Here is a 5,000-nt window from a genome sequence, read left to right as displayed (position 1 = left end):
CATCAGATACATTTCAGTGTGGCAACTTTTGTAACTGGTTGACCTAGGCTAACTCAACCTAACCTAACAAACCATTTAAAGTAATCTAACCTAACCAACCCCCCCATGTCTAACCAGGCAAGCTGAGCCTAGCCTTCCCCCGATCTTTGAAACCACTTTATGATAACCATGAGATATAAGGATTGCTGTGATAAGGAAATTAAAAATGATTTATATTTTTTTTTGCAAATCATGAGTAGCATTATTAAGAATCTGACCCCAAAAAATTTAAAAAAAGAAAAGTTGTTAGTTTTAATGAGATAGCATGATAAGTTCAAATGGTTTTGGTGATGTAAAAAATAAAAAAAGATCTATTCCTGAAATAAAGATCAGAAATAATAATTTTATGGACATATATATTGTTATCTATGTGCCATATAAAATAATTTGCTGGGCCGTCAAAAGAGACAAAATTAATGAGATAAGCCTTATCAGTCGGGGTTCCAGATGTGGTAGAGTTAAGTTGTACACAAATTCCATGCATGAATTTATTAGTTTTATTATAATAAAAATTTCCATGTCATAGTTTGTGCTATAATTAAAGTATGCATGATTATTGATTACTAGTTTGTTTTCCTTCAGGGGCCCCAAAGTTGTGAATGAATTTTTTTTAATGAGGTCCCGGTCCCCTTTTTATTAGTGAGTGTGAATTGAATATGTATTATAGGAGTGATGATGAAATGCAGTTTTTAAAAGAATAAAGTTTAAATTATTTATTTGACAGAAAATACTGTTTTTATAACTAAAGGGTGGTTAATCTTTATGGTATGGTGCACAAACTAGGATAAAGTGAAGTGATAGTCTTGAGAGGGCAAAAGTCAGCAGTCAAAGAATATTCTGCAAATAGGACGATAGGATCAAATTAAAAAAAAAAGATTGTAAAGCACAGCTTTCCAGTCTTTTCCTCTGTTTGTGATGTTACCACCCAGCCCCCATCATCCCTCCCCTCAGGCAGTCCCCAAACTTTTCCCCCCCAACCCCGGAATTTAATTGTTAAATAGAATTTGTAGTGAAGTTGGAGACTTGGTCTCTAAAGGAATTTTTTTTAGAAAAATTTTTTATTCTCATTTAAGGGAATATAACTGTGATTATGACTCCTTATCATTAGTGGGAAAATATTTTTTTTTCCCCCGTTGTTTAGTTTGGTGAGCAAAAAATTTATATTTTTGAACATTTTGTGGGTTTAGAATATTTAGGTTAAGCTTTCAGAGATTCTAAACCTAGAAAGATCCAAGTCTCTTATGATCTTATGTGAAAGTGTAAGTGTCAAATTATTCTTTTTTTTTTTGTGTCATAACTGACAATAATTTTATAGGGCAGCAGTGGCAGTGAAGACGTGCAGGAAACGGAAGAAGCAGAAACACTTAAAGTTTGCCCCTTCCTCAGGAGGAGGAGGAACTTCCCCGGGGGGGAAATATGGAAAGACTCCCCCGTACTCATCGCCTCCGTCGCCAAAGGAAAGGTGCCTACTGGGAGTTGCTGTAATTAAGGATTGAATGTAAGGGAGAGTGAAGATAAAGGGGAATGTAGTGTAAAAAGGGATGTTAAATAAATCTGGGGGGCGAGAAAGTGATGAGTGTTTTTAAAGATAGCAAATGTGGGGTGAAAGTTTGAGTTAAAAAAAATGAGTGTGAGAGGTGAAAAAAGTAGTGGGGGGAAAGGGAAAAAAAATTTTTAGTGTGAAAAGTGAAAGAAAGTAGTGTAAAAAGTGTGAAGGAGTGAGGGAAGAGAAAAAAAAGAGTAAAAGAGAAAAAGGAATGTGAGTTAGAAATGAAAGAGAGTTTAAAGGGGGAAAAAAGAAAGTGAGTGTGAGAGAGTGAAAGAATGTGAGCATGAGAGATAGTAAAAAAAAATGAGTGGAAAGAGTCTAAAAAGTGACCATGGGGGGAAGTAAAAAAAAGTGACCATTAGAGAGAATGAAAGAGAGTGAGTGCAGTGAGAGAAAAAATAAGTTAAGAAGGGGGAAAGAAATTGAGTGTGAGGGAGAGAGTGAAAAAAGTGAAAAAGAAGAGTGAAGAAATAACTAAGAGAGAAAAAGAAATGAGCATGAGAATATGAAAGAAATTGAGTGAGTGAGAAAGGGAGCATGACAGGGAAAAAGAAAGTAAGCACAGAGGGGTAAAAAAAGTGAGCATGTGAGACAGTGAAAGTAAGTGATTGAGAGGGGTGAAAGAAATTAGTAGAAAAATGAAAGAAAGTGGGTGAGAGGTAAAGGGGTGAGCTTGAGAGAAAAAAAAGAAATTGGTGTGGGAAGGGAAAAAGAAAGTTACGTGGGAGAGAGAAAAAAAGTGAGCATGAGAGAGTAAAATGGGGGTGAGATAGTGAAAAAAGTATGAGAGAGAGAAAAAATTTAGTGTGAGTGTGAAAGAAAATGTGAGAAGAGTAAAAAAGTGAGTGTGAGAGTTTTAAAAAAAACTGATAGAGAGAGAGAGAGAAAAGGGGAAAGGGTGTGTGTGTGGATCGTGTGCGTGTGTGCATGTGCTTTTGTGTGGGTGTGTGTGAAGAGAGTGAGTGAGTGAGTGAGCATATATGATAGTCTTTAAAAATTGTATGTGTGTGCAAGGGAAATATTTTTTTGGATTATTTCTTGTATACACTTTCTTGATTTAAATTTGGGGGAAAAAAATTTAAAAAAGGAAGTATGAAAATAGAGAAGAGGGCCTTAATACAGGATATCAGTAACAAGGAGTTTTATTGGACACACCCAAAAATGGCTGAAACACTGTGTGTGTGTGTGTATATGTGTGTGTGTATGTGTGTGTGTGTGTGTGTGTGTGTGTGTGTGTGTGTTTGTGTGTGTGTGTGTGTGTGTGTGTGTGTGTGTGTGTGTGTGTGTGTGTGTGTGTGTGTGTGTGTGTGTGTGTGTGTTCTCTTTCTCTTTCTGTTTACTTTAATACAATATCAGGTATATACTCTACTTCTTTCCTTCTTTTTTTTCATTCAATTCAAACTGATTTGATGTTATCAGGTATTTTATCAAACACATATTTTTTTATTTCTTACTTCTTATCTTGGTTGCAGTTCTCAGGCAAAAGTTCAGCCAAGACTATCAAAGCCACCCTGAAACGTGGACACGGCTAAAAAGGTTTTTTCTCCCCCAGGATTCTCAGAACATGGCTTTGGAGATGCAAGTGAGTCCATAGATATTCTAATGTCTTGGCATTATTCACAGAACTTTTAATATTTTGGGGAAAACACTGGATGATCAAATTTTTTATGACAATTTTTTGGGTTTCGGATGATTTTTTTTACTTTTTTATGAATGACATGAAAAACCTGTCTCTTTTCAGTTTTATTGGGGGGCAGTAAGCATGTGTAATTGTAAGTAATTATTTAAGTTTCATTGTGCATGAAAATTAAAATTTTATTTCCCGTAGGGGAAACCACTGTGAAATACCATTATATGCTGATGGTTATTGACCCTATTTCCTTTTTATATCATATGTAATAGCTGGTGTTCAGTATACAAGTATATAGCCTGGTGCTAAAGAGACAGACCCCCCAATAGTGTCACTTTTGTAATGCATGTTGACCTGAGGTAAATAACTTCCAAATTTTTAATGATATTTCTCCCTATAAGTAGTATGACCCTGTACACATTAAATAAGACTCCTGCTACAATACGTTACTGCAGATGTTGAGAATACATGCCATATCCCCTGTAATTTTATTTTTTTTGTATGTATAAAAGTTCCCCTGCTTAATCACCATGAGGTAATTATTAGTCCAAGCTATTGCCTTTAAAATTTTTTTTATTTCTAGAAAGATGATTTTAAATATTTTGTTAGTAGTATTTTGATAACATGATTATCATAATATTTGGATTGATAATCATACCTATTGATATTGATAGCATTAGAAAAAAAAAAACTTGCAAGTTCAAGGAATACAGAAATCAGATGTGTCCAAACCTAAGTATTGGGTCTCTGGCTCCCTGCAGTCATGGAGTTAAGTAATTTTAAAAATATCGAATATTCAGTTATATTTCCGCATTTTATAGTTAAGTTAAAATTTTCAAATACATTGAATACCCCATTCAATATCCCACCAATTAACAACAAATAAATGAGCAGGTATTCTACAGTTAAAATATGGCTTTCATGTTCTTAAACATAAACATTGATGTGATAAGCTTTTACTCATTATGTTGGGCACTATGAATGAAAAAAGACAACTTGGTACACATAATATTTTTAGTCAAGATGCGAAAGTATTTAATAGAGAGTAAAAGTAATAATTTATTTTGAACTTGCTTAATTTTCATTGGTTGGTGAACTGAAATAACTGTTATTTTAATCATGAGGAATTCTGATTTGTTTGTTTATTTTCAGTATATTTTAAATTTTCCAACTTGGGATTAATGTTACTGTATATTTTTTCATGATTCAGGTTTTGATAGGCAGTAAACCTAGTTATATCCGTTTTTTGGTTCGTTATGATTTAGTCATTATAATTGATTAATGATAGAGTTTAGAAACTCAATGATGGCATGAAAGTGAAGTTTAGATCAACTTATTAATTATTGGCTTCTTCACCCCACTCCAGAAAAGGGCAAGGAGGCAGTATAGGGAGGGAAAAGATCCATGGATCGGAAAAGGGACCTTTTAGAGAGAGTGGAAGCTCTCAAAATTGAAAATCTGTCAATTATCATGAATGCAGCGCGCAAAGTGCCCAAAGATGATAAGTTTGCCCCACACTGTGCTGCAGTTAGGGTATGTGAAAGCTTGGGTAGCTTATTAAACTTCTTTTTTAATAAAATTTTTTTAAATATAAAAAATTTAGAGAATGTAAGGTAATTGCAGATGTTGAAAATTGTTCATAGTCTTGTAATGTAGAATGATAGTTAGCACTTTTTGTTTTTTTTTTGAAGCTCTAAAAGTAAAATATTTGTGTATTCTTGAATTTTTTCTTATAATCTAAACCCGTATATAGCATAAAATGGTAAAAATTATTTAACTAAC

The sequence above is a fragment of the Penaeus vannamei genome, chromosome 30 (assembly GCF_042767895.1).
Source record: "Penaeus vannamei isolate JL-2024 chromosome 30, ASM4276789v1, whole genome shotgun sequence".
Taxonomy (NCBI): Eukaryota; Metazoa; Arthropoda; class Malacostraca; order Decapoda; family Penaeidae; genus Penaeus; species Penaeus vannamei.
The sequence above is the reverse complement of the archived record's forward strand: the minus strand, read 5'-3'. Positions refer to the sequence as shown.